The sequence below is a fragment of the Apodemus sylvaticus genome, chromosome 5 (genome assembly GCF_947179515.1).
Source record: "Apodemus sylvaticus chromosome 5, mApoSyl1.1, whole genome shotgun sequence".
Classification (NCBI taxonomy): domain Eukaryota; kingdom Metazoa; phylum Chordata; class Mammalia; order Rodentia; family Muridae; genus Apodemus; species Apodemus sylvaticus.
The window spans coordinates 870,857-895,955 of NC_067476.1; the positions used below are offsets into that span (position 1 = coordinate 870,857).

Here is a 25,099-nt window from a genome sequence, read left to right on the forward strand (position 1 = left end):
GTTTTGCCTCATCTGGGTCTTTTATAAAATAATCCCAGTGTTTTATATCTGACAAAACAGGGAACCAAAGTAACTTGGATAAAACCAAACTCTAGATCCTTTCTACTGCACTATAGATCAGTCTTCTGGTAAATGCTTCTCTAAAAGAATGATTTTTTTTAAAGATTTGTGGTTTTAACAGTTTATTCCACAAGGAAACCAATGAGAAACGATTCCCAATTTCTTTCAAATTGTAATGCAAGGTAATAAAAACACATAAAGGTCTTATGAATGTGAAGAGACTAGTTTTCTAAGACAGCAATGATAATATTTCTTCTAAAAAACAAGTTCACTCAAATGAGGCATTTAGATTCTGGTTCCAAAAGAGGTTGTGTCCTTTCTTAAATCAGGGTTTCCCTACTCTGTAGCCTTCCCTTGAAAATACTGTTCTCCTGGTGCTATCTCCCAAAGGCTGGGATTAGGTACCACCGTGTCTACCTTTAAATTCTTAAAAATACTGAAGAACACAAACTTCAGTGTCTTTACTGTGACATAAGCCAAATGGCTAATAACTTATTTAGTTAATACGAAAACAATTCACACCATGCTTTACAATCCCAATCTAAATTTATACACAGTAGATTGGGTTTCAGGAAAACACCATCATCCAATTCCAGAAAACATAACTATGCACTGGTCATCTGCTCAGATTTAGATTTTGTTGTGATTCAAGTTGTCACTTGTAGAAGTTTGTACCTAGGTCTTCTTCCCAGCCCCATGCTCCCAGAAATAAAACTCAGACTCAAAATATGTATACTTACAAATATCTTGGCCTTATAGCTAGTCTTCTCTGACTAGGCCATAGTGCATTATAACCCACTTACTCAAATCTACTTTCTGACACATGACTACTTACCTGGGCTCAGGTACCATGTGTCAGTCTCATCACATTTTCCCAGGCAAATATCTCATCCCTGGCTCTATCCCAGAATTCTTTCTGCCTTCTGAATGTCTCATCTTGTATTCTACACTTTCCTATAGGCTGTAGTTTTCTTTTAGTAAAATACACAAGATATTCTCTCTACAGTCACTAGCATCCTTAAAACCTTCAACTTCAAATTGTTAATTATTCTAATTCTACTTGTACTTCTAAGGTACCAACACCACCAGCAATATCCAGAAGCCACCAAGAGGTTACTATGGCTTTTAAACACTCATGTGTACCTGCTTCTCCTTTCAGGATTTTATTTTGGTAATACTGCCACTCCAGTTGGATGTTAGCACCACGATGAAAAGGTGACCTTCCTGTGCCATAGTTGCTGACAGAGCCACTGTTTTTCCTGTGAGAAAAAAAAATTGAATTGTTTCTCTACGTACAAAAGGATGTTAAGGTTATGTAATGGAATTTTTTCATGCAATTTTAATTATGTAATATTTGTTCTTTAATCACTTATGCATTAAATCTTAAAAAGCATTACCATATAACATCACCTAATGTTTTTTAAGACAGGGTCTTCTGAAATTCTCTATGTAGACCACGCTGGCCAGGAACTCACTGATGTTCACCTGCTAGGATTAAAAGCATGCACCACGCATGGCTCCAGCAATGTTTCTGTAAACCGACTCAATCTAAAATCAGCAGAGTCAGTTTTCCATGGCTTTTCATTTCTTACAATGAAAAGCAGACAACTCAGATCCCAGGCTCAAATTGTAGGAATAGACAACAAAACAAAAACTATAAACAGACTTTTACAATTCAGATATAAATACGTTTATCCTCCCATTTTATTTTTTTTTTTAATTTTATAGCAATAGAAACAAACTGGAGATTCATGCATAGCAATGAAAATCTGATGTTTAACATATAACCAAATGTGAATTTCAGACCCCCAGATTTTGCTTTGGTTAAGAACATTACTTTAATGTATCATTTCCTTTTCTGTATAAAATTACAAGACAACAATAATGTTGTAAAACTGATGTGCAAGTAAAACACCACAAGCTTAGAGGGCAGGAGACTCAGAACAAAGAAACACATAACACAGAAAGTCTTCTTGCCTCTCCATATAAACTAGAAAAAAGAACAATTTACTAGAAGGTAAGTTGTCCCAAGGCTAAAACTAATTCTTTCAAATTCAAAATAATACTTTTCAGAGCTAAGTCACAACTACCTAGGACAAAAATAAAGCCTTGTTGGGAATCTAGAATTTTCTAGGATTTTCACATAAGAGAAAAACTGACTTTAAATAGAAAACACTATTGTAGCTTTCTTGTCAAGAAAGAACTAAGGAAAAATCCTAAATAAATGTTTCAATACTAGTAAGTAGTACACACATAAACCTAAAATTTCATTTTAAAAAAAAAAGCAGACTGCCCAGATGACTCACCTCTACAGTATAAAATTATCAAAACCCAAAGATTAGTATGTTTACCTACATTCATAGAGGAGAGTTACTTCAACAGAAGAACAGAAAGTCTGAAGACACAGGATAATAGAAATTTTCCCTTAACAAACAATAAAAAGATATGAAAATATCCAGAAAATATCCTCATCTATTTAAGATAATACAGTCCTCAATTTAAGATACTCTTCTCTGTATATTTCAGCTTACACCAAGCAGTAGTTTTCTAATTTTCCTACACTTGTGAATATAGGCTCCAGCCAATTTGAACAAAGGAATAGATTTGACTAAGAAAAATCAAAATACTTTCCAAAGAATACATTGTTCTCAATTCACACACACACACACACACACACACACACACACATTGATATGTATCAACTTTCTTAAAACAAACAAGAATACAGACCTTTGAGATCTCTTATATTTCTTATAGCCCCTGAGAAAAAGAAGCAATCAATATCAACATGCCTTACAGAGCTCTGCTGTCTGGGCCAGCTCAATTTGCCTAAAAGGAAAAAAGAACATTCAAACCCAAACTAATACTTATCATTTAAAACAGATTAGTTAATTTTAGAAATCACATTCAAGAAGAATGGTATCATAACATAATATAGAATATACTATGGACTGTATACCACCTTAATAGATGAATTTCAGTTTCTCTAGTTATCTGATAGAATTTTAAATCACTTCTAACAACACCATGGTATTCTTTCTTATTCTATTTTCTAATTGTCTTCTTTTAAAATTTAATTTTACAAGATAAATTTGATTATTTGTAACAATTTTGGTATGTGTAGTTTCACATACTTAGCTTTAATAAGCTCCATTCTGCACAACTCTACAAACTTTATTTAATGAAACAACAATAACAATGGCTACTGCCTCCCAGTGTTCTTGATAAGTATTTAAACAAAGAGGTTTACAGGGGGATAGATTAATTCTCACAGCACTATGGAAAACATTACTACTACCCCCACCTTTTATAGACTAGTAATTTAAGTCCCACAGCTGATAAATGTCCAAATTGCAATTTAACTCCAGTCTGCTTGATTTCCAACTTTTTAGGCTATCATACTACTCTTCTAATTAGACATATTTCAAAAAGTCCACAGAAAAAAACAAAAATCTACATACAAAGGGAATTTTTCTTTCACCATTAGATGTTACTAGTTCTGCAGCACGTTTATTGCATTTATGGAGCTGAAAGTTAATATTATCTCGTAAGGACAATTACTGACTTAGAAAAACCAGAGATTGTTTATAAGGATTATTATAATCCAACTATTAGGATAATATTACTTTATAATAATTTTATTACAAATACCCCTCATGGTGTTCCAAAATATAATAGTACAGGTCCTAAATCTAAGAATCTAAACTCTAAGAACTTTCTAAGCTTATAAGAAGTTCTGATTTCAAAGAATATGCTTGCGTATCAGCTTTAAACAACAAAACAAAACAAAATAAAAAACTTACTCCCGAACAACTGAGCCACTTCACGTACTAACTGTGAGGCGATTGTCTAGTCCCACTAGGTGCAAGGCACTGAACCTTTCTCCCTGCTGCTTTTAAGCAGATGTATGCTAGGCATCACTGATTCCTGTCGTTCCTCTTGCAGAGAGGAAATAGGCAAGAAAGGCAAACACCCATGCATGCTCCTGTCACAGAAAGTGGCAGAGCAAGGACTCAGATCCAGGCTACACTAAATCAAACTCTTGCCATTCTCTATGTAAATTTCACTAATCACGATCTTTCTTTTGTAGAACAAGGTATCAAACTCAGGGCCTTGAATATGTAAGGCAAACAACAATCACAATTCTACTGTTCAAAGTACTATGAAACAGAAGGTAAACAACCTAAAATATGTTAAATATTTAAGGGGCACAGAAGATTTAAATAAAATGCCTATCACAAGGTTTCTTACAACATATAAATGTAAAAATTTACTCCCATTCATTGACCTAACTCATAATAGTATTCTAAAGCTTTCAAGATCAAGTGACCTTTGGTTAAAAAAAAACCAAGAAATAAATAACAGATGGCATTATTATGAAATATTCCAAACTACTGGCTAAAAGCCTATTTAGATATACAAACAAATAACATAAGAGCAACAAACATTCACATAGAAAGACCCTGCAACTTTCTAAAACCCCATTAGCATCTCCCTCTTTATGCCTCCCTTTCCACAGTTATAAAGAGTACTATCATATAATCTTGAACCCTACTTTTTGACCACAAAAAAAGGAGACCAAAACCTTTGTCAAAATAACTGAACTAGAATCTAGTTTAAGTAACAACTATCACAAAACAGCTTCCTGTTGGATTGGGATGACAAGTGTTAGCCACACACACAAATGAGACAATCTACATAGATGTTAAAACAATCTCCCTAAGTTTACCACATATTTACAACAGTTGTATTTCAATTTTAATTTTTAAGAGTGCATTATTGAAACAGCCTTCTAGAAAATCTCAATTACCCTTACCAATCAGCATCATTCTCACAGGAGATTAGGAACGGAATATAAAATGTCACGTTTATACAGCTCATAAATTCAGCTGTTTATAAAGTCCCCATGAAGAAGGAAAGCTTGGAATCCCAGTGCATACAGCACTGAAATGACCTGACATTTTGAGGTAGCCACAGTTAAGTTTAATGGGAAACATAGTAGCAAAGTTTTCAGTTATAGTTACTGTAACTTATATAACCTAACATTCCTAGAGGATTTTTATATTAAGAAGTTTGGAATCATTAGAATACCAGTAAGAACATCAGAATGAAAGCATCAAATAGAACTATTTTGAAGAAAACAATTTTAGTACCTACCTGTGTCAGGTACAAGGGAAGACCAGCCTGTTTTTATTTTGTTCCAAATCAGAGGAAGCTTGCCTGTTAAGATAAAGGATTGAGCAGGAAGTGAAGATCCACTTAAATATATTTAAAGCGCAAATTTACTAGGTATCACCAAACACCCAGAAGTCAACAAAATGATGTATTTAAAAAAAATCAAGCCAGGTGCAGGACTTAAACCACAGCACTCAGAGACTGAGGGCAGGCAGATCTCTGTGAGTTCGAGGGTAACCTGGTCTACAAAGTGAGTTCCAGGACAGTCAGGGCTATACAGAAAACCCTGACTCAAAACCAAAACAAAATTCTGACAGCTAGCTTTAGTGTTGAACCATTATGACTCTAGATATCAATAGTAGCATATCTGACAAACAAATATGCATGTATTACTGGCAAGAAAATACACTGTTAACAAAACATGTCTATGCTGCTACAGCAGACTAGACAAAGGCATATTTGGAAAACAGCTGTGTAAGAAATATAGTAAAACACACATTTAAATAACTAACACTATTTGGATTTGTATTAAAGAGTCAGACCACACAAGCAGACCATCATGTACTTAGGTGATGCCATGTGAACCTTCTCTCTATTTTAATTGGTCAATCAAAGGTTAGAGTCTATGATTGGGTAGTGGAGGGGAAAGGTGGGATTGGAGGTTCAAAAGGGGGAGCAGGTAGAGGAAGAAAAAGAGAGAAGGAAGAGGAGAGGAGGAAGCCACTATGGACCACATGGATGGGAGAAAGCACAAATCTTAGTGATTGGGAAGTAAGTATTTTGCCAATGAAGACATATGACTTATAATTAAAATATTTGGATTATGTGTCATTTATATGGGCTATAAGGGTTGGAAATTTTAGCAACAAATTCGTGCACCTTATATCCAGCTTAGAACTGAACTAAATTGAGAGGAAAATCCAGCCCCCTATATCCTAAACAACCAGAGGTAACAACGCAGCCCTGAGCTGGGCCACAAGGTGGCGCCAATGTCACAGCATAGTTGGGGTTCCCTGAGCCTGAGAAAAATTCAAGGACCCAAAATCAATGCTGCCTGAAAAGCAACATTCACAGCTGAAGATCAGCAATTGAACAACAACAGCTATCTTTCCAGAGCTTTCTTCACAGACACAGCAGACTGATCTAGGCATTTCAGCCGCAAGCCAAACTTCCTCTGCAGCTTTCGAATTTCCAATATCCCCCCACCACACTTCTAAACAGGGCACAGGACAGACAAACCAGCTCTCCCAAATGCTTACACTGCAGGCTGCCTAATATCAACACACATGCTGAAGGCTATAGGCCAGACAAAAGATCCAGAGGGCAAAAAAACACAAAAGCCAAGGATCTTTGTGCGGTCAGCCCCTCCCTACTAATTAAAGACCAATAATAAATACTAGTAAAGACTAATAAAAAGGCCAATAATAAATACTAATAAAAAACTAATAATAAAAGAACCACAATTTTCTAAATCCAACACCAGAGGGAAACAAACATACCAAATAATAAGACCAAATATTAAGAAATAAATAGTAATTACTGCAATTGTTTTCTCATTCATTTCCTTCCACATGAATAAGGTGCTACAGAGAATTAAGGAGTTTCTTAACTAGTGATTATAAAAAGCAATGATATTTTTAAACAATTTTTTATTTCTCAGAGTATATGTGACCGAAGTCTAGAAATTAAATTTGCCAAGGTACATTGAAGAAATTTTTGCATTTTCTAGAGACTAACTCTAAAACCTGTACTAGGATAGACTCTGAAGTAACACTTTACCAGCAAAACTTGTAATTATAAACATTATGATCTACCCTCATTAAGCATAGCAAATATTTTGATTGATTAGTACTTAGTTTTAACTCAACAAACCTGTCCCTAATAGTTAGTTTCAGTCATCACAGAGACAACAGTACAATACTATACTAATGAAAATGTAGCTCTAGCTTTTGTCTCTATAACAAGGACTAAAGACTGCTAAGGACTGCTAAGGACTAAAGAGTGCTAATAATCACATACATTAAGAGTCATAGCCCAGAGAAACAGATGACACTATGTACTAGATACTTGTGCAATGTTCCTAATTCTCAGTATTACCAGCAATGCTGAGATAAACTGAAATACGTTAAATTGTTCTATGCAAAATATCTACTTCCTCAGGACAAAATTCTTGACACTAAAGTGAACTTTAAGGGTTACAGTTTATGAACACTGAAAACACAGAGTTGGTGTATAAAGTCACATCATACCTGAAACCATATCATAAACTAAAAAGAAAATAATTATCTAGACATGTAACTGTCTTTATTCATTAAACACACCCATTTTCCCAGTCATCATTCTCAGATTGCTTCCTCCAACAGCCCTGCCTCGTGGTGGGTAGAAAAAATTAAGTCAATTTTATATAATAATGTACTCTTCGTTGATATTTATCAAGGGAAATGGGAAATTTGAAAATTCAAATGTCCAATTAACGGAAGACAAAAGATTAATGCCAAGTAAATTTTGTCAAATGCATTATTTTCAGGATGCTTTATCAGTACAATCTGTCCAGAGAACTTCCTCCCTACAGTTTAAGCCTCATATTTAAACACATTTCAACCTTTCAACTGGCTGAGTGAGGTCTATAGAGAATGAATCCATGCCCTCCTGAATAACAGCACTTAACATTCACTTTGCATAAAACATCAATAAATCAAATTAACAGTCACTTACTTGTTACCACTACTTAGTTAAACAATCTACTAAAATATTCCCTTTGGAGTGTTTGTAGAAAGATACAGAGAGGAGGGGATATGTTCTATGGTGATGTGGTGAGGTATGGGAGAATGGGGTGCCTCAGCAGGCCCATGCCAAGGCATCCCTTCCCCCTGAGGACCAGCCACATGATGGTATAGTATAGAATAGAGTTTATTAAGGGCATGGGGAGGGGAGTTAAGAGGGTGGTAGAGGCAGAGAAAGAGACACTAGAGAAGTAGAGTAGAGAGGTAGAGGCCAACCATGGCACGTGGAGAGAGAGGGGGGAAGGCAATGAGAGAAGAGAAAAAGGGAAGCAGGAAAAGAGCAGGGGAGGAGCAAGAGACCAAGAGGGCAAGAGAGCAAAGAGGGGGCAACCAGGCTCTTTTATAGTGGATCAGGCCTACCTGGCTATTGCCAGGTAACGATGGGATGGAGTTTGGACAGAATGCTAACATCCTTCATCATCTGACAGAAAATGGCTCTTAAACTAGGTCATACTAGCCAATCAAGAAAACACACACAGTATAACACACCTGCCATACAAACTGCACCCCGTAAGAAGTTCATTAAAAGAACACAGCACAAGGGACTGATTATCAGGATAAAATATGTAATACATGAGGCTGAAATATAATACAGCAAGGGGGTATTACTGCACACCCATGCCAAGATGTGCTCTTGAGAAATTACTACATGCAAGAGATCAGGTGTGAGGAGGTTTACTGGGAGATAGCAGAGGGGTGAGGACCTGCAGACTGGGTAGAGGCAGACAAGAGCAGAGCCATGAGGGCAGATAAGGGAAGAGGGGGCCAGAGGACAGAAAACACTGGCAGAACTAAACTGTACCATACAACACCAGGATTACCAAACACTGAAACGTCTCTAGCTTCAGTCTTAGGGACTAACTAGTAAGCTCATTATTAGACCAAAAGAGGCAGAAAGTCAAATTTTTCTAGCCACAACTTAGACTATCACTGCATTACATTTCATAAATTAATACAATATTTACACTGCTTTTGGTAATTATGCATGTTTATATCAAAGATTATTATATGAAGCATTAAATACCCCATTAAAGTCAAATTAGCTTTGGTAAGATTTATAAGAATCTTTAACATTTAAAACATATTTTATCCACACACATGACTCTTTAGTTTTTGAAATGACCTTTGATTTGGTTTCTCTTTCTGAAATTTGTATTAATGACATATTATATACATGAAATATGGCTAAAGACACACAGAAGTTGTCAGCTAAGTCATAGGAGTAAAAAAGAAAATTTAAATGTTTTAGGGGCATATGGAAAAGGCCCTGAGAATAAATTACTAATTCTGTGAACAGAAGAGTTTTGCTTTCAATTTTGCTCCAGGCAGGTGTGAGGGTGTTCAATGGTGTATTCATTACAAGCCCAGAACTGCCATGTGTTTCTCTCAAATTCTCCTTAAGTAGCTTATTTACCAGTCCTGAAGACTTTATCCCTTAAGAGTCAGAGAAATTCCTATTAGAAAATTACTGTTTCCAAGAAACTCTGAATCTATACACCTACTTTTAAAAGCAAATGACTTGAGAATTCTGCTAATGTGTATGTCACAGTCATTAATGTAACTGAATAAGAATGTCCCCCACAGACTCAGATATTTGGACACTTATCTGGTGGTGCTCCTTGGAAGGGATTAACAGATGCGGCCTTGCTGGAGGAAGTGAGTCCCCAGAGGTCAGCTTTGAGAGGTTAAAGACTGTTGCCATATTCAGTCTGCTTTCTCTGCTTCACACTTTGTGCCTGCAGATGTGAGCTCTCTGCATTCTACTCCAGCTGCCACGCCTGCTGCTTGCTGCATTGCTGCCCATCATGATGTCTATTAAACTATAAGCAAAGTTACTTTCTCATGGGAAGGGGAACAGGAAGGTCGCTTCCTCAGGTTTGCAGCTTGCTTGGGAGAACATCAGGTTCTCTGCGTGAGGAAGTGTCTCCTCTGTCTTGGTCAGCTGAGAATGACAAAGACCCTACGTTGCCTGGAAACTAGCAAGCTGCGAGCAATCTCCTCATGCGATTTCTCTACAGATAATAAAATATATCTTCAAATTTAAAGCCAGGTATGGGGTATTACACCTATAATTTCAGTGTCTGGGAGGTAGAATGAGGAGAATCAGGAGTTCAAGGACAGCTTCATTTGCATAATGAGCTCAGGACCAGGCTAGGCTACAGAAACAGTATCTGTTCTGAATGAATACATACATACATACATACATACATACATACATACATACATAAAAAATTAAAAATAGTAATTCATTTGATTGCTCATTTAAGAGCACCTATGCTCACCAAGGTTTCTGCTGTGAAAAGCCAGTGAGAAAATCCTTATTGATGGTGTAATAAGGAGGGTAGACAGGTCTGATACTCAGATAGATGCTTAGACTATAGATATGGGTCAGGAGTGCAGTACTTGCCTGTCTTTCAAGAGGCTGTGAGCTTGGTGTCTATATTGAAGGAAAAACAACACCAAGCAAAGCCCACAAGAAACTAAAACTGTTTTCTATACAAAATTGTCCCAACTAAAGACACCTCCCAAGTAATGGAAATTAGTCAAGTATCAGAAGAGAACAAAATTTACAAAGATCTGCTACTTCTCCCCAAATGGGGTTCTTTCCACTCTGAGACCAATCTGTCAACTCCAGAGGAGTGGCTGAAAAGTAGCCATGTTTTTAACAAACACCATACTAAGAGAATGAGGACTGCAGTCTACAAATCTTCCAAATATTCTGATCTCTATATAAGGGGTTAGTATCTCAGAAATAAGAACAAACTAGAAGTAAACAAATCAAGTTTTCCAGAAATTAAACCCCACCTCACTTTAGTTTATCTGTGAAGTGGACTGAAGTAACTGGCAAGAAGCAACTGGCAAGACCAACTATATTCCATGTAGCAGCTATCCCTGGTGGTCAACTTGACTATATCTGGAATGAACTCTGACCTGGATCTTGGCTTAGAGATCTTGAGACACAGTGGCTATGAATCCCAGAAGATTTTGACAGGGAAATCTCTAAGTTCAAAGTCATCAGGGAGCAGGGCAGTGGTGGTACACACCTGTAATCCCAGCACTCTGGGAGGCAGAGGCAGGTAGATTTCTGAGTTTGAGGCCAGCCTGGTCTACAGAGTGAGTTCCAGGACAGTCAGGACTATACATAGAAACCCTGTCTCAAACAACCAAAAAAAAAAAAAAAAAAAAAAAAAAGGAAACAAGAGTTGAACCTAACCAACTCTACAGTCTACTATCATTCTATACACTTAAAGAAAACAACACAGACAGATACACACAAACACACCCACAAACACACACACACACAAAAACCCCTCATGGGCTAGAGAAATGTCCCACTGGCTCCACAATTTAGAGTACTGAATGATTGTTTAAAAAAAAAAGGATTTGTATTTAGTACCTTTATAGGGGCTCACAATCACCTGTGACTACATATGAACAGATACCATAGGCAAAATGCCTACCATATTCTTTAGTTTTACTCTCCCTAGTAAAGAGGATCAAATTCCTCTAATCTTTTTTTTTTTTTTTTAATTTTCGAGACAGAGTTTTTCTGTATAGACCTGGCTGTCCTGGAACTCACTCTGTAGACTAGGCTGGCCTCAAACTCAGAAATACGCATGTCTCTGCCTCTCAGAGTGCTAGGACTATAGGTATGTACCACCACTGCCCGGCGAAATCCTCTATTCTTAAAGGAAGTTTTGTTAATTCAATATCAAGAACACATTTGTAGAGCCGGGCGGTGGTGGTGCACGCCTGTAATCCCAGCACTCTGGGAGGCAGAGGCAGGTGGATTTTTGAGTTCGAGGCCAGCCTGGTCTACAGAGTGAGTTCCAGGACAGCCAGGACTACACAGAGAAATCCTGCCTCGAAAAAATCAAATCAAAAAAAAAAAAAAAAAAAAAAGAACACATTTGTAAAATGTTAATATCTGGGAGTGGTTGGATATGCAGAGAAGGAACATTTGTAATCAGTTTAATTTCTTTCTTTCTTTCTTTCTTTCATTCTTTCTTTCTTTCTTTCCTTCCTTCCTTCCTTGTTTGTTTGTTTGTTTGTTTGCTTGCCTTCTTGCTTACTTTTTTTTGGATTTTTGAGACAGGGTTTCTTTGTGTAGCTAGCCCTGGCTATCCTGGAATGCACTCTGTAGCCCAGCTATTGTTATGCATTTTGATTAAAAAAAACTTTTAAAAGGTTTGGTTCATCTGGCACTTAAAAGAAATAGACAAAAAGCAGGAGAAAAACATGTGGCTGTGACTTCTTTCTGGTGGCTTAAGTGAAAAACTCTCTGACTGTGAGTTTGAGGCTAGCCAAGTTGACAGAGCAAGTTCCAGGCCAGGCCTACAGGGCCTACACAAAGAGAAACACTATTTTGAGGCCAGTCAAAGCAAAGCAGAAAGGGTTCTGCTTTTTAATTTACAGACATATGCTTTTTGTTGTTGTTGTTTGGTTGGTTTTTGGGTTTTGGTTCCCCACCCCCACCCCCAAGACTGGGTTTCTCTGTATAGCCCTGGCTGTCCTGGAATTCACTCTGTAGACCAGGCTGGCCTCAAACTCAGAAATCCGCCTGCCTCTGCCTCCCAGAGTGCTGGGATTACAGGCGTGCGCCCACCGCCTGGCCTTTTGTTTTTCTTTTTCTTTTTGGGTTTGATGTATGCTTTTTCTAGTACTATTGACCATAGAATTTTGATCATGAAGGCATGTTGGATTTTGTTTGTTTGTTTGTTTTGTTTTTTTTTGTTTTTCGAGACAGGGTTTCTCTGTGTAGCTCCAGCTGTCCTGGAACTCACTCTGTAGACCAGGCTGGCCTGAAACTCAGAAATCCGCCTGCCTCTGTCTACCAGAGTGCTGGGATTACAGGCGTGCACCACCACCGCCCAGCAACAAAACCAACTTTTAATAAACAAGTAGATACCAGGAAATGCTCACAAAAATACTTAGCCTTTATTTCTCTTTCCTATAACAACCATTCAAAGAATGCAGAGACAATAGTAATTTTTAATTTTTATTTTTTGAAAGTAAAAAAAAGGCCTCAGCCAGGCGGTGGTGGCGCATGGCTGTAATCCCAACAATCTGGGAGGCAGAGGCAGTCAGATTTCTGAGTTCAAGGCCAGCCTGGTCTACAGAGTGAGTTCCAGGACAGCCAGGGCTACACAGAGAAACCCTGTCTCGAAAAAAACCAAAAACCAAAAAAAAAAAAAAAAAAAAAAAAAAAAAACCAAAAAAGGCCTCAAACCAAGACAACTACAAGATAATTTTATGAACATATATCATAATGAAATCCATTATTTTGAATACTAATGAAAAGGAATAGATTTTAATTGTTCTTACTAAAAAATTAGTGAGGGAATTAATGTATGCCAACTAGATCAAATTTGCTATGGCACAGTATCTAGATATTGTGCAATATCTGGCTTCTCATAACCGTATTTATCCTACATATTTCAAAATAATCCATTATACATAGATTATACAAAATAATCCATTATACATAATAAATTTTTATTTTTATGAAAATGTGGACACAAAGAGATGCATATACGTAGTAAGTTTCACGTTGAGTTTTATTAAGAGAGAATAAAAAGGGTAGAAGGAGCAGTTATTAGGCAAATACCTTACCACAGCATCTACATTTGCAGGTGAGTCTCCATTAGGATCTGCCAGCATAGAAATGACACTAATCATGATGGTTTCCACAGTATGGATAGGTAACCAGCGTTCCTCTGGCTTCTCATAACCATATTTATCCTCCCCAGGCTCATGAAGAATAGAAATGCAAAACATCACCATTTTTATCAACTGTAAAATTATAGAATAAGAATTGTTTAAATTTGGTTACACATAATCTATTACAAATGCATAACCTGTTACTTATGCATATAAAACATTATTTACATGGAGATTTCCTAAATGTAATCTACTAACTTTTAAGAATGTTACAGATTAACTATATTTTACATTCTTTAAAATTACAAGTAATTGCAGACCTCCACTGCTGTCCCTGATTCAAAGGACATGCCGTCTCTTTTCTACTTCTCCAATTCTTTATTCTCAGCATTTACAGTTGTCTTTCTCAAATTCTAGTTAAGATGGTCCTCAAGGTTCAGCAAATAAAAATTTTAAAGGGGGAGGGTGATGTAATAATAATAAAAATTAACAGACTCAAAGAAAGACACACATTGGAGAGATATCTCAGTGATTAGAAGCATTGGCCATGAGCTGGAGAAATGGCAGCGGCTAAGAGCACTGACTGCTCTTACAGAGGTCTTGAGTTCAATCCCAGCAACCACATGGTGGCTAACAACAAAATGTAATAAGATATGATGCCCTCTTCTGGTGTGTCATAAGTCTGATATAGTGTACTCACATATATAAAATAAATATATCTTTAGAAACACTGGCTGCTCTCACAGAAGAGCAGAGTACGATTCTGAGAACTCACATGAGAGTTCACACCCTACAGTCCCAGAGAATCTGACACCCTTTTCTGGCCTCTGTGGATACCAGGCATGCATGTGGTATACAGACATATATATATATAAATATGCATATATATGCATATATGCATGTTTGCATATATGCATATTTGCATATATATATGCAAAACATCCACATACTAAAAATAATAAAATAGGGGCTAGAGAGATGTTGCAGTGGTTAATAACACTGGGGCTCTTGCAGAGGACCTAAGTTTAATGCCCAGCACCCACATGGCAATTCACAATCATCTGTAATTCTGCTTCCAGGGGAGCCAACACCTTTGTCCTACATCCATAGGTACATGGTACACATAGATATATGCACACAGAACACTCATAAACATAAATATACACAATAACAAAAGCTTTAAAATAAATAAGTGATACTCATAATCTACTTCACAAACTCATTTTAAATGCAAGTTCCATATAGTAACAGTCAGTGGGGTAGAAATACAGAAATATCCTCAATTTTATAGGGGATAAAGAAAGACACAGCTATATCTCACTTTGCACTATTTTATCCAAAAGTAAATATTCTCAAAAAATCCTACAGTGCTAATCTATAAACATATTCAAATAATTATATCAGCAATTAATAAAAGTAACTTTTCACAGTAAATGTCTTCTGTCAAAAATACTATTATTACTTGAAGAAGTTTACAAAACAAGCAGGAATAAATAAATTTTCTGAGTATAAAAAGATTTCAATCAGTAATAACATATGTATGCTTGTTTGGTTGGCTGTTGTTTTGAAAGAGTTTTAACTGTCCCTGTTAGCAATCTTCCTATCCCAACTCATGGTTAAAGAACACAGGGAGACTGAGGGAATAGGGAGAGACAGAAACAGAAGGAGGGAGGGAGGAAAGGAGGGAGGGTGGGTGTTTGTATGTCAAGGGATATAAAATTAATCAATCCAACAAGTACTTTTGGAAGCCCTACTGTAAAGCAAAATTACTCTTCACATGTAATCAAAAACTCATGTTTTTGCTGATTTATACAGAAACTTTCCTTTAACTGAGGTTTCTCTTCTTAACCCACTCCCATGGCTTGTGAAATCCAACAAAATGGAATTAACAAATAAAAAAGGAACAGTATTAAACATTGTAACATTCAGCCCAAAATGTTGTTTTTGTTTTCCACTACGTTTTACAAAATAAGGAACTGTCTTTGAAAAAATGAGATTGAATAATTGTATATAATTCCATCAGAAGGAATCTACTTAAGATCAAGATTTGGAAGATAGGAACTGAAGGGTATATGTAGCTCAGAGAAAAGAGGACTTGCCCAGAATGCATAGCCTTGGTCCCACATCCAGCATCCTATAAACCAGTCATGACAGCACATATTTATAAGTTCAACACTCAAGAGGTAAACATAAATAGAAAGATTAGTAGTTCAAGGATATCCTTAGCTACAAGATCAAGGCCAGCCTGGAATGCATGAGACCTTGTATCAACCCCCAACCCCCAAATCATTAATGAGTCTGTTAAGATTACTCCATTGTTAAGAGTATTCGCTGTTCTTCCAGAGGACTTGAGTTTGATTCCCAGCAACTATGTGGCAGCACAACCTTATATAATTGTAGTCCTAGGATATACAAAACCCACTTTTGTGATCTTGAGGCACCAGGTACACATATACAAGGACCCCCCTACATGCAGGCAAAGCACCCATACACACAGAACAAATTAATAATAATATAGCGTGGTGGCCCATGCCTTTAATCACATAATATAGGAGGTGGAAGCAGACAAATTTCTGAGTTCCATGCCAGCCAAGGGTAGATGATAAGACCTGATAGATAGATAGATAAGATAGGTAGAATAGATAAGATAGATAGATAAGGTATCTATCTTAGATACGACAGATAAGATAGATAGATAGATGATAGATAAGATAGATTAGATAGATAGATACATAGATACATAGGATAGATAAGATAGATAGATAAGATAGATAGATAGGATAGATAGATAGGATAGATAGATAGGATAGATAGATGATAGATAATAGATAGATAAGATAGATGATAGATAGATAGATAAGATAGATAATAGATAGATAATAGACAGATAAGATAGATAGATAGTTAGATAGATAGATAGATAAGATAGATAGATAGATAGATAGATAGATAGATAGATAGATAGATAGATAGATAGATAGATAGATAGATAGATAGGAAGATAGGTAGGTATGTAGATAGATAGATAGATAGATAGATAGATAGATAGATAGATAGATAGATAGGATGGGTGGATACATACATACATACACACATACATAAATACATACATAAGCAAACACCACAATAATAATAATAACAATTTTAAAAGAAAATGACTTTTAAAAAGCAATCATTTGGTAGAACAGTAATGGTGAATGTTTTTTGTCCCAGTACTCAGAAGGCAGAGGCAGGAAGATCTCTAAGAGTTAGAGGCCAGTCTAGTTTACAGAGTGAGCTCCAGAACAGCCAGGACTACACAGAGAAACCCTGTCTCAAGAAACAAAAACAATTACTAGTCATTTAAATTTGAATCATTTTAGATTTAAAGCTATAGAATCTTAAAATATTTTAATTTTACAGTCACTTCAAAAATGAGAATATCTATCTCATTAATTAACAAATTAATATCTGTTGACATGAAATTTATTTTTATTGTACTATATATAGCAAATAAAATTACAATTTTTTCCATTTCTCAGTTAAGAATTAAAAATCACAATGATACACAATTACAACCACTATACATCTTCCTCAAATCAAATTGCCTATACAAATTCTTTACTTTCCCTAAATCTTCAGTGTCTAAAATGCCCCGTTCTATTTTAATTAAATATTTCACTGAAGCAGAATCACACAATCAGTTTTGTTCTTTTAAAGTTGTCATATTTCAATTATCATGTCTTCAAGATTCATCATTAAATGTTGGTAGAATGCATTCCAATTTGAATGACCAAAATTAGAATCATGCCGAATCACACTTTTAAAATAAATATGTCATTTATATAGTCATCAGAAATAAACACTGATGCCATTATGGCTGTCTTATTCAAGACAAAAGTTCTTCTATACTGACACTGTTTAAATTCTAGTGATCTCTGATTTAAGCAACGTTTCCAAAAGTATGTTGAATGACAACTATGTTCTCTGTGAGATGTTAATTATTAACTCTATAGCTAGCTATACACTTAATATTTACATTTATTTTGCCAAAATGCTCTTAATTCCCCATACAATGATTTGTCTGTTATTTTTTCCCTTTCATCTCATTGCTATTTACAAATGGATTTATTTCTAATACTAAATCCACTTGAAAACCCTGTATGAAAGCTAGGCATGACAGTACAAATCTTTAATTCCAGCACATGACAGGCAAAAGCAGGATAATTTCTGAGTTTAATGCCAGCCTGATCTACATACATAATTTCAGGCCAGCCAATGTTACAGTGACAACCTGTCACAAAAATAAAAGAACCAACCAACCAAACAAACAAACAAAAAAAACTAAACCAAAATGACAAACAAGTAAAAACCAACAACAGAAGAGAGAGAGAGAGGTCTAAACTGACATACATCTAAGCTACACAAATTACTATTTGCTAAGTAGTGTTTTTGGAAATTATTTTATTATTATTATTGTGTGTATCTATGAACACATAGGCCACAGACCATGTGCAGAGGCCAGAGCATAACTTAGTGGAATGCGATCTCTACCTCTATATGGATTCCAGGGATCAAACTCAGATTACTAGGCTTCCATGGCAAGAACTTTAACTCACTGAACAATTTTACCAGCTATCTCCATAATAACTTTAACACCCAACACATTATTCATCTAGTTGAAGCATACAATCCAATTGTTTCTATATAGTACACTTCTCAGTTATACAACCAAAGCACACACATTTTTAGGAACTTTTGTCGTCATTACCACCCCCACAAATTCTTTTATAATCTATATTGACCCTTCTCCCCTTCAAGCTGTCCAGCAGTCCTAAACAACCATGAATATACTCTTCAGAGTTGCATATTCTTGAAATTTCATAAGTGGAATTATTAAATGATTGCTTCCATCTGTTTGTTAATTTGAAAAAAATATTTATTTTCCATGTATGAACATATGCCTGTGTATGGCCGTGCATGTGAAGGCAGATACTGACAGATACCAAAGGCATCTGGTTTCACTTTTTTGTTACCAAATCATACCAAACACTTTTATAAATCAAATCACATTTCATTATATGTATATGCAGTATTTTGCTTTTACTTTCATCAACTGATAGGCACTAGTATTATGGCTAACTTTTAGCCATAACTTTTTAGCTAACATAAATAATTCTGCAATCTATAAGATTTTGGGATACACCTTTACAACTTTCTTTGTGATATAGCTAGAAGAGTACATGTTTGCATCATCACCACATACATTTTATGCAATGTTGAAGAGCAAATCTAAGATTTTGTGCATGCTAGGTAAACATTCCCAGAGTGTGGTAGCGGCTCTTGCCTGTAAGCCGACCAATTGGCAACTTAAGACACAAAGATTACCAAAAGTTCAAGGCAGACTTTAGCTACATAGTGAGGTCCATGTTGATCTGGAACTCAAGCCTGCTACTCCTCATCTCCAAACAAAGCAGAAAACTAAGAAAAAAGAAAGAAAAGGGAAGGAAGGAAAGGAAGGAAGGAAGGAAGGAAGGAAGGAAGGAAGGAAGGAAGGAAGGAAGGAAGGAAGGAAGGAAAGAACCTAAGAACCTTTGTATTTAGAGTCAATTACAAGACCATATGCACAAAAAAACCATAAAATCACTTAGCACTTTTACTGAGATAGTTGTGAAATCTTTAGTGACAGATCATTAAACTTGCAAATGTGAAAATAAAATTAGAAAACTTACCATTTGGGGGCCAAATATCTGTAATGAATTTCGTTTTAGGAGGCCAGAGGGGATAATCTTTTGGGAAAACGAGATAAGCCTTAAAAACACCACCTTCACTGAAAAAAATAAAAGAAAAACCAGGTTCATGAATTTAAGTTATTCTTTATAAGTACTCAATCAGACAAATAAAAGGGTACAGATGATAAGCCAACAAAAAAGGTAGACAAAAATACTGGTTTCCTAAATACAAATACACAATTTAATAAACTACTATAAGTTCTGCTTTGCTAAACTCTCAGGTAATTAGTAAAACTAAAAGGAACACTTGGAAACAGAGGTGTCCAGATCAGATTATTGGTGATATGGTAAAAGTCTTTTCAGTATATCTCTTCAAATGAAATTCAGGAAGTTTAATCTTGTCTACATGATTCAATTTGCTGAATTTTCTATATTGGTTTCAAATAATTTTTCTTCTATGCTCTGGTCATACCCAGACCTCTTTCTCATCTTAAAGTTTAGGCATATATTTTGTGATTTCCCTTTCTGGTATCAGATTGCCATACTTCTATTTATCTCGTTTGTTCATTTCATCATATATTAAAACTTCATTAGAAGGACAGTAATAAATAAAAACGTCTCCCAGAGAGGTTTTATACTACTAACTTTCCAGAATGGAAATGCTGCAATATTGATACTCTGTCTGTACTATCTAATGTACTACCCAGTAACACTCTGAAAATGGCTTGTGTCTTGGTTAGTTTTTATTATCTACTTGACCCTAAAACCACCTGAAAGGAGAACACTTCCATTAAAGAATTTTCTGGGTCATATTTGCCTATGATAATGTCTGTGAAAGATTGTCATGACTGATGACTGACATGGGAGGACCCAGTCCACTGTGAATAGCAATCCCTGAGCAGATGAATTATGTGAATGCTAACTGGAGACTACAGAAATTATTCAATTGTTAAGAGTACTTATTCTTGCAGAGGATATAGGTTTGATTCCCAGCACCCAAATGGCAACTCACAATTAACTGTCCATACAGCTAGAAGAAATCAAGTCAGCCTTAGGAAGGAAAAATGACTAAATGGTGATATTCACATGGAATTCTAGCACCTGATATCTAGCTCAAGGTCATCCTGGGCTACACAGCAAGACCCAATCTCTAAAAGTTGTGTATTAGACTGATAAGATGGTTCAGGAAATAAAGGCACTTGATACACAAGCCTGACACCTGAGCTCTGTCACCAAAACTTACTTAAAGATGGATGGAAAGAACAAACTCTACAAATTTGTCACCTGGCCTCTTTATCTATGCTGTGGAGCATATACCCACATACACATTATGCACACTTACACTAATAAATAATTTTTAAAAGATGGGGACAGATGTTTGTACACTGACATAAAAATAGAAACACAGCTGTGGTCACAGCCAAGTGGTTAAGGCAATAGACTAGAAATCCCTTCTCCAAGCACAGGTTCCAATCCTGCTGACTATTTGCTGGTCTGTTTAAGCCCATGTGTAATGTTAACACTCAACAGAATGCTGTTCTTCATCCTTCAAGTTTGGGGGAAGTCTCTAGTCACTGTGGTTATGAGCTTGGAGGATTGTAGTGCGGGATTATGAATAGAGATATTGCTATATATGTATATTAAAAAAAAAGTGAGGGGCTGGAGAGATGGTTCAGCAGTTCGAGCACTCATTGATTGCTCTTCCAGAGGTCCTGAGTTCAATTCCACATGGTGGTTCACAACCATCTGTAATGGGATCTGATGTCCTCTGATATATGTGAAAACAGCTACAGTGCATTCATAAACATAAATTAATCTTTAAAAAGAATATAGGAAAGAAAAAATGGCAGAGATCCTATCTCAAAAGAAAAAAGCCAGGCTCTGAGTTGGAAGCCAGCCTGGTTTCCAGAGTGAGTTCCAGGACAGCCAAAGATACATAGTGAAACCCTGTCTCAAAAACAAAATCAAATGATGATGATGATGATGATGATGATGATGATAACCGCAATAATAACAATAAGAACAACACGTTACATGTAACAGTTATCAACTGTAGGATATAAGACGTGGGATCCTTTTAATGTGCTTTGCACATTTTAGTACAGATTGAAATTTTAATTATAAATACTGGATTTTATTACTTTTTTCTGCTTAAAAAATGTTTGAGATTATTTAGCAGTTGAGGGAACTAGCTGATATTCCAGAAAACCAGGGTTTAATTCCCAACACACACAGAGACAAGCATCTGTAACTCTAATTCCAAGGCAATCAGCCGCCCTTTTCTGGACTCCATAGGCACTGCATGCACAGGGTAAACATTAAAGGGGACGTGGGGAGCTAGGGCGTGCTATTAATATCAAATATTTCCAAATAGTAAGGAGGTAAGCTGAGGGCTCAGAGTCTGAAAAGAAAATCACACTTGATGAAAACAGTAAGAAAAAGTTCATAAAAGATTAAATGGAAAAATGGTAAAGCGCACAATGAAGGGGATAATTTGGTGAAAAAATTAACATTTATATATGGAGAGTCTGTGTGGTTGTGCATGCTTGGCAACTCAAGGTGATTCTCATAAGTTCAAGGCCAGCCTAGTCAAATAATAAAGACCATATCAGCCTGAGAAAGATCTTTTCTCTTGATTTTAAGGGTGGGGGATTAAAAGAGGGTGGTACATAATACAAATAAAGGTCTCTAAAAAAGGAATAAAACTAGTTTCTGAGGCAATGGGAGGAGACTAGCAGAAAGACAACTAGGAACAGAGGTCCTCTAATATATAGCAAGGTACTGAAGGCTAGTCTTGGATACATGAGACCCGGCCTCCAAATAATAAGTCATCAGAAATTAGCTAGAAGTGAAAAAAAAATAAAATAAAGCTAGTATAAAGCATAACCATGAAAAAGGAACGATGTAAGGCTGGAGGAATGACACAGAGCACTTACTACTCTTGCAAAGGCTCAGTTCTCAGCATCTGCATGTGGCAGCTCACAGCTGCCTGGTCCTCCAATTTCAGGGATCCAGTGCCTTCTTCAGGCCTCCAGGGGCACCTGCACCCATGTGATGTTTATATTACTCATTCAGACACACGAACACAATCTTTTTAGTTTTTTTAAAAGCTGTTTTTTTCCCATGGAGGGATGAACATAAAATGTAGCACAGATATCAAGGATTAAAAAGAAAGTAATTAGTCTTAAAAATAAGCATTTTAAAATTAGAGTAGAAAATAAGTAGACAGACAGAATTTGAGAAAGCTAGAAATCCATAAAAGAGCCAAGAATATATGTAAAGGGGTATTAGAAAAGTCTCTACAAAATATCTGCACCTCATTTCTCCCAGGTCACTTCATTTTGGTTGATTTAATTCATTCAAAAGCTTCACAATATCTGACTGGAATTCTCATGCTAAAAAGTAGCTACTGCCCCTCTAAATTGTGTAATTAAATAAGTAATTGTCAAATTTACTTAATAGTGTTGCCCTAAAAAATTTTAAGGCAGATGTTTTTCTAATAATTACACTAGTTCTCAAATGTTTTTTTTTAAATGGATTCACTTATCCTCTACTTTACCTAAGGATCATCTACCTGTGCCTCTCCTACCTCACTTTACCCACTCCCCCAAAAAACCACCTTACATAAATAAATAAATAAATAAATAAATAAATAAATAAATAAATAAAAAAAATAATTAATAAATTAAAAAATTTAAAAAAAAACCCACCTGGCTTAGTGGCAGCCAATTTGTGAGTATACAAACTTTCAGTGTCAAGTTAGGACAGAGGAACTAAAAATCTCATAGGTAAAAATCACAAAGTAGACAGACAGACTGTATTTATTATTGTTCACACATAAAAAGATTTGACTATGGGGACGAAAAAAGACATTGAAGTAGCAGTGAAGTAAAAATATTTCTCCATGTAGAAAGTATTGGTAGAACAATTAACATGATGTTAAGGAATTATATAACCAACTGCTGAACATTTGAAAACCAAGGTCCTATTTCTGGCACAAAACCTCCTTTTGTTATTTTTGTAAATTAAATCACAAAAGTCTTAACTGGGTATGGCACATGCCTATAATCTAGCATTGGAAAGTATGAGGCAGAAGGCCTACTGAATTTAAAGTAACCCAAACTACATATCAAGACCCCCTTTTCAATTAAAAACAAAAACAAAAACAAAAAACTCTATTTTGGGGTTCAGAATCTGTCAGTGGTCCAGCACTTGCCTAAAGAGCTTGGTCCTTTCTTTCCAAATGTTATACACATAAGAAAAGTTACTTGGAGGAAGCGGTTTGGGTCAAGATAGGGTTTCTCTCTGTAGCACTGACTGTCCTAGAATTCTCTCTATAGACTAGGCTGGCCTCAAATTCAAAGATCAGCTTGTCTCTGCCTCCTTCCAAATGCTGGGATTAAAGCCATGCACCACCAAACCTGGCTAAGAAAATCTATTCTTGGCAGCACTAGGAAAATTCAATATTGGATACAGATTTTAAAAACATTATGCTAGGTGAAGATGGGTAAAATAACTACATGTCTTAGGGTTTTACTACTGTGAACAGATACCACGACCAAGGCAAGTCTTATAAAAGGCAATATTTAATTGGGGTTGGCTTACAGTTTAGAGATTAGTCCATTGTCATCAAAGCAGGAATCCAGATACTCACTGGTACAGGAGAAGCTGAGAGTTATATATCTTCATCTGAAGGCAGCTAGTAGGGCTGACTTCGAGGCAGCTAGGGTGAGGGTCTTAAGCTCACACCCACAGTGACGCACCTATTCCAACAAGGCCACACCTCCTAATAGTGCCACTGCTTGGAACAAGCATATAAGCCATCACACTACATAAATACTCAGTAACTATCAATCTTTTTGTTTTGTTTTTCAAGATGTTTCTCTCTGTAACAGCCCTGGCAACTATCAGTCTTAAAGTAACACTTAAATGTACTAGGCACTGATTACACAGACTGTAAATAGTGTGGAGTGTCCTTTAGTAATTAAGTGAAGGTTAGTTATACTATCACAAAACAGCATAGCATATTTTTACAGAATTTTGGCATAACACTTTCTCTGAGTTAACACCTCAGACCACTATCACTGAGATTTAAATACCACTCAAATCCATGCCAACTTATTTTCAATCAGTCTGTCCTCTTCACATTATTGAAATAACTAAAAGATCACTTTCTTGCACTTAAGTCAATAAGTGCTTTTTAAGAACATACTATAAAGTACTTAGAATTAACAGCCTTGTAAATGTCATTTAAGTCTGTCTGCTTTTCCTTGTCTTCTTTATTTTTTTTTTATTCGATATATTTTTTACTTCCATTTCAAATGATTTCCCCTTTTCTGGCTCCCCACTCCCCGAAAGTCCCATAAGCCCTCTTCCCTCTCCCTGTTCCCCCATCCACCCCTTCCTTTAAGGTTTATTTATTTTATATATGAGTACATTGCAGCTATCTTCAGACACACCAGAAAAGAGCATGAAATCCCATTAACGATGGTGGTGAACCACCATGTAGTTGCTAGGAATTGAACTCAGGACCTCTGGAAGAGCAGTCAGTGCTCTTAACTGCTGAGCCATCTCTCCAGCCCTTTATCTTTCTTTTGTAAGCACACTTCCCTAACACAGTAGTTCTTAACCTTCCTAATGTTGCAATCCTCATGTTGTGGCAACCTCCAACAATAAAATAATTTTTTGCTGCTACTTCATGACTGTAAT

General features: G+C 36.1%; 1 pseudogene; it reads right to left on the reverse strand.

Annotated features, from left to right (window-relative positions):
• Positions 1 to 1,202: 1,202 nt before the first annotated feature.
• The window catches only part of LOC127685015 (ubiquitin-conjugating enzyme E2 G1-like), a 368,466-nt pseudogene continuing 344,569 nt past the window's right edge, over positions 1,203 to 25,099 (reverse strand).